At 34.5% G+C, this 19,783-nt stretch overlaps 1 long non-coding RNA gene across 3 annotated transcripts in view; it reads right to left on the bottom strand.

Annotated features, from left to right (window-relative positions):
- Window positions 1-19,783, bottom strand: part of LOC145688522 (uncharacterized) — a 592,332-nt gene that overhangs the window by 370,324 nt on the left and 202,225 nt on the right. The window contains exon 2 of one of the 3 annotated variants that reach the window (XR_014131931.1): window positions 13,002-13,122. The exons of the other annotated variants lie outside the window; for them this stretch is intronic. This is a non-coding gene — a long non-coding RNA (uncharacterized LOC145688522). The remainder of the gene's footprint in view (window positions 1-13,001; window positions 13,123-19,783) is intronic. 3 annotated transcript variants of the gene reach the window in all.

A 19,783-nucleotide genomic window follows, 5' to 3' on the forward strand; every position in this document is an offset into this window, starting at 1 on the left:
ATGCAAATGATTCATGATGTGATACATGCTCATTGTTCATTCATTACTAAATACAGTATTTAGTTATACGGCACAAAATTTTGTTCATCGATTAAAAGTGGAAACAAATATCGAACAAAATGATAGAATACCTACGTAAATGACTGTAAAGAAGAGTACCAGAGAAGAGAGGAAAATGCAGTGTTTATTTAATATTAACTCACAGAGCCTGGAATCGAATCTACCATCTTCAAAACCCAAAGTAATATTCTATATACATGTGTGTGTGTGTGTGCGCGCGTAAACTACAGTCTCTATAGGAGAATGCATAATTTCCTTGCTAACATTACACATTAGAGAACATGTATTATTTCTCGATTTTACTGTCTCTTATTATTTAACTGAAAATGTATAACAAAACACACACATCTGGATGTTGATGGAAGTAAGCAGGACAATAATTGTAAAACATAACTAAAAGTAATGAATTTAATACTATGGGAGTTCAAGTTTGATAACTGATTTCTTACATCACCCGATCTTCACATAAATGTAAAAGAATTGTTATCCAACGCATGATATAGCTAAAGTATCTCAAATTGATAGAACAAAACGAAGACTTTTTTATATATAACGAATGATGGAGCTTCTTACAATAACATATAACGTTGCTTGTGTAATACACTAATCGAGCTATCTTACAACAATTGACAGATAAATGCGGGCACAACGATATTTCATTATAGATATGGACTGCAATACATGAAAGTTCCATCACCTAAAGGTGTAGACAAAATTACCTTCAACGAAGGTTTTAACTTATCGATAACCAACACTAACATAAATAGCACTTTAAATATTTTAAAGCACCCACGCAGTTAATTTTCGACTCGATTGTTCCAGGGGTAATCACATTCAAGGGTATGATTTATTTCTACCAGGAGGATTAAAGAAGGTAATGCTGAAGTCAGTGTCGCATGATCATTACAACGGTGTTGCTTCACTATGTTAGTAATTTTTAACATTTATGGTCAAGTTCCATTACAGCAAGCGTCTAGACACGGAAGAATAGAACAATTTCCCAACATCTATCGACCTCTCTCAGAAAAATGCACACTCAATCTGATAGATTAAGTGGAAAATACAGTTTTTAACTTCATCTAAGAACTCTTATAAATTTATTCGAATAATATGGGAACATTTAGACAGGATAATTATTAGTATATTAAGTTACATATGCATGTTACTCCCCTCCCCCTTTGGACTAATACTTTTTCAGTCTGATAAATTGAAAAGTAGTTTTACAGTATAAAACCACCACTAAATGTAAGAACCGTATATAAGTTAAATTTAAGGATTATTACTTAATGCTTCTGGGGGTATTTCTTAGAAATAATATTTACTGGATAAAAATATTGTAATCTGAACTATATAAAAATGTGAAGTGGATATGTGGTGGATGTGAAGAATATGCGAGGTGGGTATCATCATCTTGTTCACCTCAACCACAGGTTGGTGGGCAACACGGAAATTTTAGAACTTTTCTTTCGTTTTGGAGAGCTGTTTTAATACTTTGATAAGGCCTCTTCTTCGTGAAGTGGATATAAAATAAACTTAATTAGGTATTACGTTAATCCTCTTTTTCACCCTTTTCTTACCACTTAAACGTCACGATCTGCTTTTATACTTGATGTGTCAAGTTTCATTTCACAAAAGTAACCTAGTTCCAGGTTTCAGCACCATTGTTCTAAGTGTTTCCTATGCAAAATCCTGGGTTGGGTATGTTGACCCAAACCCCAATTGCATTATTTGTAGTTCCTTAATGCACAATATTATTGATACCATGGGAGTATACGAAATGGTAAACAAACTCAAAATGATTTTCGCCACACACATTTCTACATAGTTTTATTCTTATCGATAGTTATTGCATGTAAACAATGTACTTTATTCTAAAATTATATCTATGAGTTTGTGTCATGTAAAATCTTCCGGCTCTGACTCTATCCTTTCATTTTGGGACAATAACTAAGGAAAAATGTAATCACAATGCTTTAATTGAGTACATAGGATTTGTCTACTGTGGTTGAAATAAATCCAGATCTTATTAATGGATTATTCTAATATCAACTTCAGAAGTTATCAAATATATTGTAAGCATTAGACACACCATATACTAAGATGCACTTTTTGTCTTTATTGATTGAATGTTTATCATGTAACGTTCACCAATTAAACTTCTGTACATTCTTGTATGATTCAATTTCTTTACGTTTATAAGAGCTCCCTCCTGGTTAAGCGGTTAGCGTACGCGCCTTTGCGTGGAAGACCCGGGTTCGATTCCCGGCTGGAGCTCAGGGTTCGGATTCCACGTTAATCAGTATGTCACGTCTCATATATCCTCGCTGCTGAAAAGGACGCTAAACTACAAATCAACTCAACAACTTTTACGTTTATACTGCAGAGCATAGCATTTAGTTTACAACTGTTCACATAATGCATATTAATATCTAAAACTTGTCAGTTTTTTTTCTTCCGTATGGAAATCATATTCTTGAAGTTGTATCTATATCTATCTATCTATATACAGGGTGTTAATGAACTATACCGACAAACTTTAAGAGGTGATTCCTCACATCAACATAAGAGAAAAAGTTCATATGGATCTATTGCGAAAAGCGCATAGTTTCGGAGCTAGGGTTGTCCAAAATCGCGCAAAAGCCAAATTTCAACAGGTCCTATTTTGATTTCCAGAAACTGTAGATGGTGGTTCTTATCAACGTAAAGGAAGCCACGTACACACAATCCAAAAGTGCATATTTCGTCAATTTTCAATAGGTGTACAGGACATCCCTACAGGGTGTAATTCTCACATATGCTCTCAATAGTGTTTTCAGATATACCCTGATTTCAAGGAGGGTTCAAAATAGGCAGGAAGTGAGACTTGACAACAATGGACATCCAATGCTTTGGAAGGAAGTCGGAAGTGTTAGAAACCGGCAGGTTCATGGTTTTCTTTTTCTTTGTGTGTGTGTGTGTGTGTGTGTGTGTGTGTGTGTGTGTGTGTGTGTGTTCGGAATAATGTGTAATGCGATGTATTTCGTCACAGTATATTTCAAGTTTTCTTCACTTATAAGCGTGAAAGAAAACATTGCAGCATGCGTTCTCCCGAGTACGAGAGACTGTGCTGCTGACGATCCTTAACATTTTCCACATCGCGTCAAAGGATCCCATGTTCAATGCTATCAAGGCTTATCGTTTGCCTACTTTGGACCAATCATAAAGTCAAGGCATATCTCAAAATTAGGTTGATGGTATGTCTGGGAATTTCAACCTATATGAAACACTGTACACCCATTGAACATTAATGAGATATGCATTTTTGGATTGCGTATATGTGAATTCCTTTACGCTGATAAGGACCACCATCCACATTTTCTGGAATTCGTAATAGGCCCTCTTGAAATTTGGCTTTCTCGCGATTTTGGACAGCCCTAGCTCTGAAACTAAGCACTTTTCCCCGCAGGTCCACATGAAGTTCTCTTATTTTGATGTATGGAATCGCCTCTTGCAATTTGTTGGTATAGTTCATTAATTTTGTTAACGCCCTATATATATATATATATATATATATATATATATATATATATATATATATATATATATATATATATATATATATATATATATATATATAAACATTGCACTACAAATTATGTATTAAATAAGAAATGTATAAAATCATCAAGAGTTCAGTAGTACTATCATATTATTAATAAATAAAAAAAATATATTATATTACAATCTTCTCCGAAGCATAGTTTATCCAAACTGAAGTTCAAATATGGTCATTTTAAAGCCTTGTGGTATCTGATGGATCAAGATTTAGCCAAACATCATATCCCTTATCCTAGCAAGCGCCTCATGTTCTTAATAAATGTTTGTAGATCGTAGAATTTGCTTTGGGTGCGAGACTACTTTTCCGGATACATAAAATGTTCAATATACACGAAAAACTAGATGATTTGTATTTAAGAAAAAAATGTTCTTATTACATTAGAGACTTGAATAGGACGTTTTACGATAGTGTTGAGAATTTTCGTTTATATCTTCCGAGCGCTTTTTATTATTATTATTATTATTATTATCGGAATGGAACTTCCAGTTTTATGCAGTGTTCAAAGCTTCGTACACTTACTGGTAGGACAGCCACCCACCGCCCTAATGTTGTAGAAATTTTAAATATTGACCACATTGTATTTCGGTTGGAAAAGCTTTGTATCTTATGCTTTTATAATCGTATGATACACCAGTGGAAGTACTCCCAAGCCAATAAGATCACACACCGTGCAGAAAGCCGTTCTCGGAAAATTAAGTTTTATTTTATTAGTCTTCGAAGTGGTGTCCCATCCGAGTTGGGTAACCGTGTACTCAATGGTCCTTACATCACTCATGGTGGCGGTAACACATTATATATACACTGTATATTATATATTATATATATATATATTGAATGCATTAAATCTCGGAAGTCAAACTCTATGTATTGAGCTTTTGTCATCTTATGTTATATTTAGCAGAGTCCAACTTAAATGATTACTTAATATTTGGTGTCAAATTGATAGTCTACTAAAAATAATTAAGCTGATCCTATTATTATTAATAATATTGTTATTATTAATAATAATATTTTTGATCATTTCATGGAAGTTTGTAACCAGAAATGATGTTATGTATTTTTTCCCTTCATATTAGCTTTAGAAACATTAGGTCCGTCGGGATGGATTTTCATTAGGTTGTGTTTCAAGTCTTCCTACACAGTAAAAAATGGTTGTGTTAATTCAACTCAAATTTAACACAGGACAGTGGTTCCAGCGTGACTAGCACTGTGCGGTGTTAATTCAACACAGACGCCGCGGTTTAACACAGGCAGTGTGTTATGTTTTTAACACATAACCGGTGTTGAGCGGTGTTAAATTTGGATCTATGTTAGTACTTTCGGTGTTGATTTGATACCATGTCAGGATCGGTAGTGTGGGGAAAATTGTTGAGTGTTACTTGTGGTGGTGTTGCGCCAACACGAAGAAAGTAACCCAGTGTGTAGTGTGTTAATTATTTATGTTAATATTACACCACGTGAAGTATTAAATAACCCGATCCTTGTGCTATTTCAACATTATTTTTCTTGTTATTTCAACACACAATCTGTGTCATAATTCAAGGTCAAAGTCGTATAAGTAACACTGTTTTGGTGTTAAATCAAGCTGTGTTAAACTTCAAGGTCAGACCACCAGATTAACACCATTTCTGGTGTTAGTTCAAGTTCTGTGTTACTACGGCACCTATTTCGGTGTTGAAATAACTCCGTGTGCGGTGTTGATGGAATCATTATTCTGTGTTGGAAATGCTTGTGGTGTGCATGCTTACGATTACCGAAGATTCTACTTTTAAAGTAAGAATAGTAAACTACAGAACACTTCATTTAGAAAATCTTCATGAACTTTTTTGTCGCCCTTCCCAACATTTATCGTGAAGCATTTCTTGATTGTTCGAAACACAACCGTCACCAACAACTTGTTCAAGAATGATAGGAAACTCTTACATATATCCTTATAGTATGTTTGCCTCTTAATCGTGTTTCTACTAGTTTTCCGCCATGCTTGAAACAGTCCCCGGTGTTGACTATAGAGATCTAGTGCAGTGTAGAAGTGACACAGTAATACGGTGTTGTTTTTCGCTGTTGACATATTTCTTCAGAAACAACATGTAAAACAACTGAGAACACATCGTGCAGTTTGCACGTTGAAATTTTGCGAATACCTGGATTTATTCAAGTATTACTTTCTACTCTGTTTGACTGTAGCTTCAGACATAAGACTTTATAATTAGATGGCCAGCATATTTGGCAATCACGCAGAAAACAACACCGAAGATTCTACACTTGTGTTAATTTACACACAAGTTCTGTGTCATTTCAACTACCGGCATTTGACACACAACTCCAAATGGGCAGTGAGTTGTTCTAACCATCTGTTGGTGTTATATTTTAACACAATTGTGTTTACACATAGGCATGTCTTTGAAATAACACAACGATTTTTTACAGTGTACATTCACTAGTGGGATAGTACCCAAGATATAGAGGCTCCTTTGCATCTCAAGATATTTAACTACTAAACCCTTGCGTACAGGGGATTTTCAGCTGACCGAGTTTGTAGAGTAGTTTTCAAAACCAACAATGAGGATAGTTTTTTACGGTGTCTTCCCGTTTAACCCATTCCCGTTTCGCCTACAGACCTTCCAGCAACTTCTATCATTATCTCAATCTCATCTTAATCTGTAAGACGGGTATTCCAGTTTCGCCTACGCTCACTCGACGAGGGATGTTTAGTGTTTGACGGAATTTCTGAATGTTTGAGGTGGGAGGCAATATAAAGCTGATTAAAATAAATCTATGGAAATTAATTACTCTAATAAATAATAAATTAAGCCAATTAACTTGAATTTTACAGAAGAGAAAAATCCAGAATTGACACTGCATATTAATCCTTTTATTGTCTAAAATTTTCATACTAATTAATAAATTCTGTAGTAAGTTTGGCTTCTCTACAGTGTTTCTAAGTATCTGTGCTTAAATTTCTAAACTTTTTTTTTTTAAATTTGATTTTAAGATTACGATTAAGGTAAATGGAATATGTTAGACCCCGTAATATTTTTTAAATGTGATTCAGCAACGTTCAAACCCCGTCGTTGTCTACTATCACCATATTCACTGTAAACGTTATGCCTTGATTGAAGACTTATTCCGGCCCATTAACCCTTTAAAACTAATTCCTTCATTATGAGAAATTTGTATAAAAATTAATAATATAGCTAAAATAAGTTTAAAGAAATTCAGATTTGGAAGATAATTAGCTCCCATTCGAGGTATTACGCCCTTTACTCCAGAGCCGCCTTAAATACTATTAAAGCACAACATCGTCTATATCTTTCCATTCAGAGAAACTCGTACTCAATTTATTCAAACAGAAAGAACGAGGGAGAAAACTGACTCCGTTCATTTCACCTCTGCTACCTTCGGTTCAATACTCGTCCACCACTCTGGACATGAATCAAGCATTCAAAATTGAATTTAATAGCCAGTATTCATGCTACTTTGAGCCTTCTCTCCGGGTCTCAATTTTACTCTACTTTCAATGTTACTAGTATTTCTGCATTCAGGCAGAAAAACTACAAAGTTACTTCCACCCACCAGTAAGGCTAAAAAAAAACGCATTAATAAATTTTCCTAGCAGGGCTGTTGGAGGCCAGAGTGGTTCACCTCTCAGAATCACAGGAGTACTGACCAACCTTGTAGAGTTCGAGCAACTGATTTTGAATAACTAGTCCCTCGCCTTTTTAAATTGTTCAGTGAGCCCATAAAAATTAGAACGTATATCGGTTTTGATATGCTGACCTTTGGAACTACTAGTGGCACGGCACGTACTTGGCTAGAATCACAGTTAATCACGTCAGATCTGTTGCTGACATTGCAAAATAAACTTATTGGTAAATCTTGGTAAAAGAAAAAAAAAATCCTCAGACACTAAATTATCCCTCGCCGAGTGAGTGTAGGCCAAACGGGAATACCCATTTGGTTATCATCTAAGATTAGATTGAGATAATGATATATATTGCTGGATGGTCCGTAGGCGAAACGGGAACGAACCATTTTAACTATTATACCCCCCTTTACTGAAACATTTTAAGTCCCAAACTCCTCTTGAAGTTATCCGAATTCCAGATAATTGAGTTGTGGAATGCTCAATTCCATAGCTCCTGAAAATTAGTCTACTTTTTCCGTGGTTACTGAAAGAATGTTGAAAAAAAATAGTACCGAGGAATGAAACTATACATATGGAGCCTTTCATGTGTAATGGAATTAAGGACACTTTTTAAAAATAATTTTACACCTATTTTACCTTTAAGATCTTTGTCTGTCTTCAGAGCTTAACAAAATGGTGTCTTCCCACTTGCGACAGTCCTATTAGCGACAGGAACTGTTAACTGTCCTATGAGCGACCGATTCGATCTGTTAACTGCCCTATGAATCATCGATTCGTTCATACTAAGATAATGGAAGAAGATAAGGCTCTCTCTTCTTTAACTTGTTTTATACTAACGTGATTTAGAACCTAACAAAATGTACTATGAGAAATTTCGCTCTACCTGAATTTAATACGTTAGAATGCTCTCATTACATTAACAATCTTTTATACGTTTTTCCTAATGTTATATTTTTGAATTAATTTCTATGAATACATTGACTCTATCAAGGAGAAAACTAACTAAATATTTAGAGTAGCTCCACCTTTGTCTATGATTCTAATATAATTAAAAATTTCATGTTAAAATGATACGGAGCATAAATTTAGATTAAATATGTTTATGGCATAAGAACGAAATCAGAAGGAGTTGGGGCCGCCCGAAGAAAATTTTCTAGGGAGGGTCGTATCCATGGTTGCTGTATCACGTCTGGTATATCTGGTATTTAATATACGTGGTTTGCTATATTACGTATACATTTTTGAGAGCCAGAGGGGCGATCCATGCCTTCCCATCGGGCGCCCATGGAAAAAAGGTGTTCACCATTTGAGGATATGAAAGAAATCTAAAAACACGGTGTATTCGAAGAAATTATTACCCAAGTTACATATCTCTTGCAGGACTTAACAGTTCGTCTAGTTATAAGGGATTATTTCAGATTACTACTCGACAAGCTTTTATGTATAAGTCAAAACAAGGAAGGAAGGCAAATTAAGCAATTAGTTTACATTTTAGTAGCTTACAATAGGAGGGAAAGTAGTTTAAAGAGTTTGTTTACATTTTGGATCGTTTAGAGTGATCTGCATTGTAATTGGTGGAATTGGTTGAGAATAGCCAATCAGATTTAAGGGATCTCAAAAGTTGTCTTTTATCATTAATAGTTTTTTTTTTTTAATTTTATTCATAGAGTCTTAGGAAGTTTAAGAAGTAGATAGTTGGCGAAACTGTTACACGTTTAAGTTTTTCAAAATAAAATATATTACTATGCTTAGTGAATAAATATATTTGAATCAAATTAAGTACAGAAAGAGCGTTTGAAGAAGGGGATATTACAACTGGACTTTCAATAAATACATAGGAATATACCGGTACTTTTCATGGAAATATTCCTGTTGTCTCGTTAAGTTATTTGATATGTTTTATGTCAAATCTAAATCAAAATAAGTTTTATTTGCACTCACAGTAGAGGAAAATATATATTTGACGAACAGTATCACTGGCACGTACATATTTCATACCAAGGTTGTTCGGGCGCTAATAACGCCAGAGGCGAACATATTTTACGAGATGGAATCATATAATCTTCCGTCATCTCAATGTAAATGAATCGGTCGCTCATAGGACAGATAACAGTTCCTGTCGCTAATAGGACTGTCGCTTCTGGGACTAATTCTAACAAAATGCTGTCTAGATATTCTAAGTAACTCCCATAATGTAAAATAAATAAATAAATACATTTTAGCACGTGCGTGTATTTAAGTTTACTGTACAAACTGTATGCCTATTTTATTCATACCTTTGACAATAATTTGACTTGCTTCTGAACTCCCATAAAAAATAAAGGTTAATAATGATTTGTGAAGTAAATCTGACAAAGCCAGGGAAATATAGGAGTATAAAGAAAATGAAAATTAACTACTTCAGTATTACGTTCTACGGCCATGCCGGGTAAGCTAAAAGAGATAGTAATGATGAGAATGAATGACATGGTTGAACGAAGAAAGTATAAGGAAATGGGAGAATTCCGAGCAAACCCACGCAGCCGGTGTTTTTTCACTACAAAACATTCTTGGTGCGAGACAGAATTGAACCAGGGAACCTCGGACCAATGGTGAATCAAGTCACTGAGCCACCACTGAGAAACCGCGGTGGGAAACAGTAGCGAAATAGTATGAAGAAATGAATCGGAAAGTTTAATCAGTGAAAATATGATAGGTGAAGAAAATGACAAATATGGCAGCAGAAAATAAGAATGCAAAATTAGTTATTGCAGATAAACGTGTGCAAGTACGTAGAAGGAACGTATTGACAAGCTGTATAATAATAAATGGAACAGACCGTGTAGTCCGGATGTTCACGAAAAGTAACTAAGTAAATATGACAAAGGGATAGTGAAGAATTACCGGTAATTAAAAAAAACACTTTAAGACATGAGGAATAGGAAAGCACTGTATATTCCTATATTATGTATATGTTAATATGCCAATAGAGCTAAGCAATAACTTGGGAGAAGAAGGAAAATAAGTATTCTGTATTTGCAATTAAATATAAGAAACGGGAGAATAGTCACATGAGTTTTGCTGACTGAGACGATTCCATTGGAAGAGAAAACGGACGGAAAATGGCGTGAAGGGTAGAGAACAATTAGTCTAGGATTACATGCAGCGAAAATTTAACTTCAATCATTGAACCCCAGGAAACATTAAGTAATTAGGAAGTACTAAGACTTGGAAGAGGAAAGGGCAAAAGTTATGCATTAGTTTACTTAGGTAATCGACGGAAACTTATCGATAGAGGAACTATTTGACCGACTGATCGGAAATATCTTAATAGGGGTGCTAATGATGGTAGCAGTGGAGAAAAGTTATTGATGACTCATAAATGTATGTATGAATCAACGAGGGAGTTGGATTATGAAAATAAATGAGTAAGAGGTGTATGATTGAAGGGAAACTCGACAGATGACTTCTCCAACATTATTTAATATACGGATTGTTGTCAATATAATAGAAACACCTGAATACAAGTGTAACTTACCAGATCAATATACCCTTCGCTCTTAGAACTTCTCTGATTCGACGTGGAATGGAGTCACAGTGGTCACAAATTGTAGTAAATTGAAAATTGTACCATTTTGCATGCAGTGCATCACTGAACTCCGTGAGAGAGGATAAAGGCGGATATTTGCGTGTCTCGGAAAGGGACTGGGATCATGGTAAAGCGTGGTGGTGCCCAATAAGCAATTTTGCCCGTGCAACACGACCCTGTACGTACATGCCATGTAGCTCGCGACTGACTGTGATTGTTGACACGGACTGTGGAAGGTGATGCTTGAGTTCACCCGTCACTAAAGCCAGGTTGTTCTTTTACAAGAATCTTGTAGCTGTCACTATAACATCTTGCAACCTGATCTTTACTGTTTACACATTACAACTTTTTGAAAGCAAGAAAGATATATTCACCCATGCAGCACTGCACTCTAGTGGACAAATAGTGAACCTCCTCATTAAAAACGTGTATTTTGGCGCGCTTCCCCTCCCCGTCAAAGAGAATCTGTCGTTTCGAAAGCGGCAAAACTGTTTTTTTTTCTTTATGCAGCGGAAGGTCGATAGCAGGTAGCAAGCAAGACGACCCAGAAAGTTGCACATGGTTTGACTCCTTGCAAGATTAAAAAAAAAGTGTTGTATGTCCCTTTCAAGGCTATGTTTACATGGAAAAATATACCTAGGTAGTATGGTAGCAAGATTTTTTTTTATGACAGCTGCAAGATTCTTGTAAAATGACAATGTGGCTTTACACTGCAATTGCATGACGGTTCTGAGTGATCATTCGCTTTCAAGTTCGGCGAGACCTGTCACGGAAGATTTTCTTCCGACCATTGTTCCTCTTCGCCGATGTGGTTTTCCCGTGAGTTTGTTAAGCCATCTCATACGACATACCCAAGACACCAACACACTTTCCACTTTCGTCACGCTCGCATTAGAAAACAATAACAATCTGCCCTATTTGGAAATGCCGTTCTACTGCTCATCACGTAGAACGGAGTTTGTCCTAACATACCAGAACCAACAGCCCGGTGCTGCGGTCGCCACCGAACCGTATCCACCCCAGAGATATGACGTTTTTCAAACTCCAGGTGTTTCTATTATTTTATAAACATATATGTATATTTACATACAATTCTTAAGGGTCTATTCCTGTAGGGAAGATGATATTTCAGTAGGTTATTGGATAACTAAGTGGGTTCGTTTTGCAGATGATGAGACTCTTACAGCGAAATCAAAACATAGTATTAATAAAAGTTAGAAAACTAGAGGAAAACTTGTGAAGAGTACGGGACGATAATAAGCTTTAAAGAGATAAAGAATTGTAATTGGAACAAAGGGAACGTGTGAAATGAAGAAAGAGAAGGAAGATAAAATGGATGACTAGTTTTAGATAGAGCACTTAGTGGAGATCTGAAACTCAATAGGAAATAAATGCAAAATACAGTAGGTTTAAAAAGTCTTTAGGAAAACAGAAAAAACGTACATTGTATATTGTTATATAAAAATTAATAATAATAATAATAATAACGATGAGGTAACATATAAGCTATTTCGTCTGAAGCACCAACCTGCTCGAGACAGACACATGAGCATTACAGAAGAACGATGATAGAAAGGCCAGCAGCACTTGAAATGTGAGCTTCAAGGAGAATGGAGAATTTTACCTGCAATAGAAATTAATGAGGAAGGAAAATTTCGGAAAGTCGAGCAGTACTCAAAATATTTAAAAATAGGAAGGACGGATATAGAATTATTTTATAAAAAAAAAAAAAAACAGTTTTGACAGAGATGTGATATAATACATGGGAAAACAAGGAGGGAAGGGAGGGACGAAGAATACTAATTATTGGCGACATTAGAAAATTACGTTATAACTAAGAAAGTGGAGGACCTTAGTGCACGTAAGCTCGTACAATTGTCTGACCATAAACCGATGGTAGAACGCTTATAATATTCACGAAGGCTTCTTAGCAAATTTGAAACAGGAATAAAATTTAGTTATGATCAAAGCAAAAGTCCACTTTCATTTTAGAGATAAAACAAAATAAAGCTATATATTCCAGTAAAACTACGTCAAATAAATATTTATCACACACTGTAATAGTAACAAAAAAATACACACATACTGATTTTAGATTATGCTGTTTTAGATATAATCACATACATTACCGAATTAGTAATCCTTTTCAGAAACAAATACTAATATCCTTTGATCTCACAGCGCATTGCAAATATCCTATTAATGGTAGTCTATTGTAAAACTTCTTATTATATAGCCTTAATGCATTACCTGCAAAAAAAAGTAAAAGAAACCAAAAATTAATATTTGAAATTTATAGGTAAACAGCGTATTAAATATATTATCCTACTATAAACTTTAAAAAAAATGTATTTTATCTATAAGCAGATTTATAGCATAAATTTATAACAATCTGCTTATAATATGAACTATGATATAATGTTTATGTGTTGAAAGTAGTGCCTAAGCTTCGAAAAGCTATTAGGTATCTCAAACGAAGCAAAAATGTGCTATTAAACATAAGTGAAAAAAATGGCCAGTTGATAAAGCAGAAATCATCTTAGGATAATTTATAATTATACATATATATATATATATCAGATTTTTTTCTTAAAGCGGTTTCGCATTCAGTTTGCTACACGAAATCATAGAATTGTGATATAAACGGAAAGTTGGATCGCAAAATGCAATGAGTCTATGAACGTATTTTTATTTAAGGGAGTTTATTTTATTTTATTTTTTTTTTTACACAATAAAATAGCATAATACAGTTTCCTTTTCATGAAATGTTCCATTTTGATCTAATACAGATGGGACAAATTTCCTCTTGGAAACACATTTCCCTTTAGACAACATATTACTACAAAAGCAGTAGAATTGACGACAAACAGACCATGAGTACTTCGAAATATGAAATGTGGAATTAGGGCGCCTCAATGGGCCTTCGAAATGCAAGACCATAGCTTACTATTCGGAAATTAAATAACTACCAAAAACACATTATTTTAGGAGTAATCCCTCTTTCTGTTCTCTTATTTCAGGCTCTGGAGTAAAAGGTTCATAAAGTACACATCCACATAGTTATTTCATAGCATACACCCCGAAATATTATTTTGCTACTTCCCCTTGTTTTGCACTGAAATGGCGAAAGAAAAGTAGTATAGTAATATTAGAGCATGATTGCAATAATAATAATAATAATAATAATAATAATAATAATAATAATAATAATAATAATAAAAATAACATCTAAGAATAATTGGCATGATTTGGCTGGATTATGAATTAGAAAATTAACACTTTTGTGGGGGGGAATATATATTTTTTTAAATAAAATTTGTGATTATTTTGTGGGCTACGTAACGACAATTATCTGTTTCTTGATGACGTTATGGTATATGCTTTAACAAAAAATTTCCGTAAAGACATGGAAAACCAGATACTACCTTAAGCAGTCTATATAATAACCACTTAGTAGGGGAGACCGGGGCACGTTTTCTATAGGGGCACGTTTTCCAACTGGCTTTAGTTCTGAAAGGATCTGGAAGATCGCTCCTGCGGGTGGACTGACTGAAGCAGCAATGCTTGGCACGCTATCTACGCAAGTTTCAGTTGAGTAGCTATGTTGACGTAGGCAGGAGATCTTGTGAAATCATTTTTTCGAAAATGAGTAAAGTAGCAGGTCTGCATTGAAACGTAAAATAAATATACTAGTGTTAAACGTACTGCTTTGACATTGCATGTACTAAAGATGGTGTTCTTCCTTTACGTAATGATGTTTTTGTTTTGCAAATAATATACACCATTACTCGTCAAGGTTATGTTGAAGTTCAAAAATGGCAATGGAGCAGGTTTTCCAACAACATACGGGGCATGTATTCCAATATTTTCTGGTCTCAGTCAGTTTCTCTAATTTTAGTAGGACTATAACAAATGCAGGTAGAGCCTACTGTGTAAAGAAATCTCCGAAATAACAATGTATGATACACAATACGTAACCCCCCCGTGACCAGGCACGCAGCCAGAGAAAACGTAAAAAAGCTAATGCTATTCTATGATGACATTTTTTGTTGCAAAAATTACGTCCGAACAACCCCTCGAAACATCGAAGCGGCTATGGCCCTATCCATCTCCCCAAAAGCAATACTGAATACGTGCTTGCCATTGACCATATAGTTTATTGTATAAGAAACTTTAATTCGAGTGATGTAGATGATGACAGTTTATGCATTTATTGCTTTGAACCTTTCTACAACTCTCAGGCAAAGAAGAAGTGGGTCAGGTACTCAAAATGCAATAACTGGGCACACGAAAACTGCACAAAGAAAGATTTTGTTCGTGTTCATTGTGATTCAGACAATGATGACTTTTGTTAACTTGATTAGTCCTACCATAATCTTACTTCTCTATACTGTCTAAGCAATAAACAAAAGGTACATGTTCAGTAAAAGCAACGATTTATTACATGTTTTATTAGCATGTGAAGTAGTTGGAACACTTGCCCCTGTATAGTTTTAATAGGTTGGCCAACTTGCCCCGCATACGGGGCACATTTTCCAACGTCACATGATCACACTTAACCATTGGTAGTGAAACTCAATATTTATTTTGTGTATAAATACCTGTTCCACTTCGTTCATAAAAGTATAAGTAAGGAAGAAAATGATATCCTGTTTACCTCTAAATAGGTTTCAGATAAAATACCACACATGCAATTAAAAAAGTTGGCAAATGTGCCCCGGTCTCTCCTACTTCAAAAAAAGTCATTACTTTTCCTCTAATTTGATTTTCATAATCGTACGTATTTGCTATATATATTTTATTATTTCATGTCCACATAAAAGAGCAAAATAAATAATACTGGTATTTATTTATGTTTAACATAATGTAAAAGTTTTGCCACGCTTCGCCATAATTTTAGTAGAAACCAAAACCAAAATATAAAATGGTACACTGAAACGTTTCGAGAGGTGCGTGATAACTGAATTGAATTATACGTGATTGTACTAACATGTATTGGATTATTATACGTTAGCTAACATGAAGCCCACAGTCTGATTCAATTAAGTCACTTTTCAAGTTCTGTTCAATATGCATAAAGTAGTATTGGCAGTTCCTTTTCAATATGCAACAAATATAAGTTCACGTCAGCATTCATGGAAGTGTGGGTGAGTGAGAGTCCATGTTCAACGTACCTAGGCTTGCGTGTGTTTGTGTGTACGACCTCAGCGATGTGAAGCAAGTCTTTGTTTAGAGACCGGAAGTTCAAAAGAGAACTAACGAGCTCATTGCATGGTGATTAGGAACAAGGGGGCGAAGAGAGCAGGGTAAGAAACTTCCGGTAGCTTCCAACTATGGCGACCGACAGAGCCCGCAGGTACGTTTCTCACTGGAAGCCAACTAAGTATTGTAAACCTGTGGAAAAGATAGCTACAGAATAGAATTATCATAAATACCCGTCTGTTTTGCTTCTTATTTTTTTTAAAAGAAAAAAGAAATATAATTTTCTCCTTTAAAAGGAGGACTTGCATAATAGAAATGTATAAGAATGAATAAACAACCTGCTCACCTGCACAGTTGCTGAAAGTCGCCATATGTCCATTGTTACAACACAATTTAGCGGGAAAATACTACTTCAAGCAAATACACACCTTTGCTAATACGCGACATGAAGTGCCCCAGGCTTTATTTATTTATATTATTCGGCAGTTTTAAATTTTAATATCGTTTAGTTTTATAGACATTATCAAATAAGGTCAACAAAGTTCAAACTTATACTCAATATGTTCTTTGCATTAACACTTAATAGCAACGTTTTGAACAAATTTCGTTATTTTCTTTTATATCACCTAAGTATATACATTTCTTTCCTAAACATTTACACAATTTCTTACTTTTTCATTAACAAGCAAACACTGAACATCCTTTCAGTTGCAAATATAAACAATGCATATATCGATAAACCGAGACATTTTTCACCAAACGGGTACTGATCTCCAAAGTTTGGGTCGTGATACCTGAACACTTATTCTATTCTCTTAAAAAAAATAAAAATAAAGATAAAATAAAATAAAATATATGGGTTTCAACACTAAGTTGTTCATCAAATGTGTTTGTTTATCTGATCTGGAAGTACTATAAACTGAATGCCATTTAATTAATGTATCTAACTAAATGGATCTAAATTAGATAACCATATTATGCATATGAAGTTATGAAAAAAAAAAATCAAATTCTACATGGAGAGACTCTCTACCTTCCTTCAGAATAAACTAATAAAGCTCCTAGATTTAATGGATGAAATTTCTCCTAATTTCCGTTCGTTATATAAACGCAAATCTGGGGATATCTTATCCACACAAATATACAGGGTGCCTGAGAAGTTCCTAACCATTTGCGGGGGTGTGCACTTAAATTCAAATGAAGTGTTTATAATATCAAAGAAGACAAGGTAAGTCAAATAAATCATTGCATTTCGAAATGACATTCTTCCATATACAAGCAGAGTTGTCATCTCTCTGTGATGCACCTGAACACACGCTGGAACATTAATGTAGGATAACCAGATGTACTGATTTTCGCAGTACAGTACTGTTTCTTAAAGAGCTGTCCTGCGTGTTGCGAAGACGTCTAGAAATTTCCTTTTTTATAATGTTCTGCGAAAAGTCCTGACTTACAGTAACTTATCTGCAATATTTTAATGTTTCATTCTTTATATGTAAATGCCAGGAGTCTTATAAACGGTTTTGCCTGTCAGTCGACAGGTATCAGATGAAAATTGTGAAAGATATCGAGAAGTGGTTTTCGCAATTGATTCAGCGTCCAAGGGATAGCTTCAATCTCCTCCATTAACTCTCTATTCAAACTGGAAGTGGTTCAAAATAGTCATTTTCGTTTCAACCTTTACCACTATACCTAGGTAGAAAGAAACGGTAACAGGTAGCGCGAAGCTGGGTTTGAAGACTTTTCAGTGTCTCAAGATAACACATAATGACTATCAACAACACTACCAAAACCGAAAGTGGTGCAAATTTATTAGTACTTATAGTTTCAATATTGATTTCCATCGAGCAAAAGGGAATCATATATCGAAATGCGGCTTTTTGCTATCGATTCAGCGTCCTAAGAATAGGTTCTATTTCTTCGGTTAACCCTCTAAGCAAACCGCAAATGGTTCAAATTAACAATTTCCTGTTTCACCATTTATTACGTTTTGCTTACCACTCTGGAACAACTTGATTCAAATTTGACAGAATTCTTCGGAATAATTCAAATATGGTTTTACTTTTTTTGGGGGGGAGGAAAGGGGCATATGATGTAAATTAGGGACTGTCCCGGAGGTCTATGATCCATATGTTAGAAACATCAATGAAACAAGGTTTCATTGGAAGTTTTTTTTTTTCCTATTACAAAATTTTCTGATTTCGAGTGGCATCTGTTTGCAATTTAAATGTGATTTTGATTCATGAATTAAGGGAGCTTGGGCTTTTTTTTCTTTTGGAGCATACAAGAGAACAAGTTCACGGAAACTGTCGTGTACACAAACATAACAACACTGAAAACCGTATATTGTGTTTGATTGGTAATAATAATAATAATAATAATAATAATAATAATAATAATAATAATAATAATAATAATAATAGAGTCCAAAGTAAACATGCTTTCGTCCAGGTTATGTTCAAATCGTAAATAAAACAACGGAAAGATTGTCTAATATATGCATATTTCTTCGCTAAATTAAATTAAATAACTTTCAGGATAAAACGCTTAAAAGAAAATTCCACTAGACATGCTGATTTGCACGGATTTACTCATTATACAGAGACACTGTTCAGGAAGCGTTTCTCAGCCTGCGGTCCGCGGGTCACAATTTCTCATTGAGTCATGCCTTAATGGAAGCGTTAGATTAAAATATAGTCCAAAAAGAAAAAAAATCAAGTAAATTGCGTGTCACGTAGTAACAGTTGAGGATCTCAAACATGAATAGTGTATATAAAAAATCTATTGTACAATTTAATAACGTAAATATCAGGTAGAATTCAAATAGCTCATATTAGTGAATTATTATAAGATATTCTAGATAGCTTTCAATTATTTTGTTAAATAAAATTATGCATTTTATTCTATTAATGCTAATATAAAATTGAGAGAATTTTAAAAAGTATAATAAGTATATTGGTATATGCTCAAAACAAGAAAAAAAAAGTATTTTTATTTCAAAGTGACAACAGTGGGATGGCGTGTAGGATATTCTGGCTAAATAAGTATGAAATCCACTTTAAAAAAAAAAAAAAAATACGCTACTTTAAGGCTTTCGAAGACAGTGTTTCGAATTAATTTAAATAGTGTTAGCAAATAACAGTGCCTCAGTATTGCCACACTTCTGTACGAGATTTGTATTTATTGGTCATTTGTAGGTGCTGGCCAGTAATGTTTATCTGTTCAGCCACGCACGTTTCGTGAAGCGCCAACTTAACGGTCTGGAGTTTATTTTCATTGTTTCGTTTGAGTTTATTCTTCGCTTCAGTTTAGCCCATTGGTGCATAGCCGAGAGAGAAAGAGTTACTACCCAACTACATACTTTCGTTTCTCAGAAAAAGAAAAAAAAAACTTTAGAAGAGTGAAAGCTGATTTGAGTACGCTTCGCTTTAAATTCAAGAAAGCCATTTTCTCTTAAATTTCAAAAGTTATAGTTATATCATTGTCTTGTTTTACATTTTGACAAAAGCAATTGTATTCGTGGATGTTCAATTTGTTGGCAACTCTACATAGCAAAACATTATCCGCCTTATGCAGAGTCGTTTTGACGTATGATTAGCAGCATACTGAAGGTCAGACTACTGCAGGAAACATATGTTAGTCGAACTCTTTAGTATAGCACAAATCACACATCAAAACGACTCTGCATAACGCCCTATATCTTTTATTT

The sequence above is a fragment of the Thermobia domestica genome, chromosome 6, assembly GCF_964235325.1.
Source record: "Thermobia domestica chromosome 6, izTheDome1.hap1.1, whole genome shotgun sequence".
Lineage (NCBI taxonomy): Eukaryota > Metazoa > Arthropoda > Insecta > Zygentoma > Lepismatidae > Thermobia > Thermobia domestica.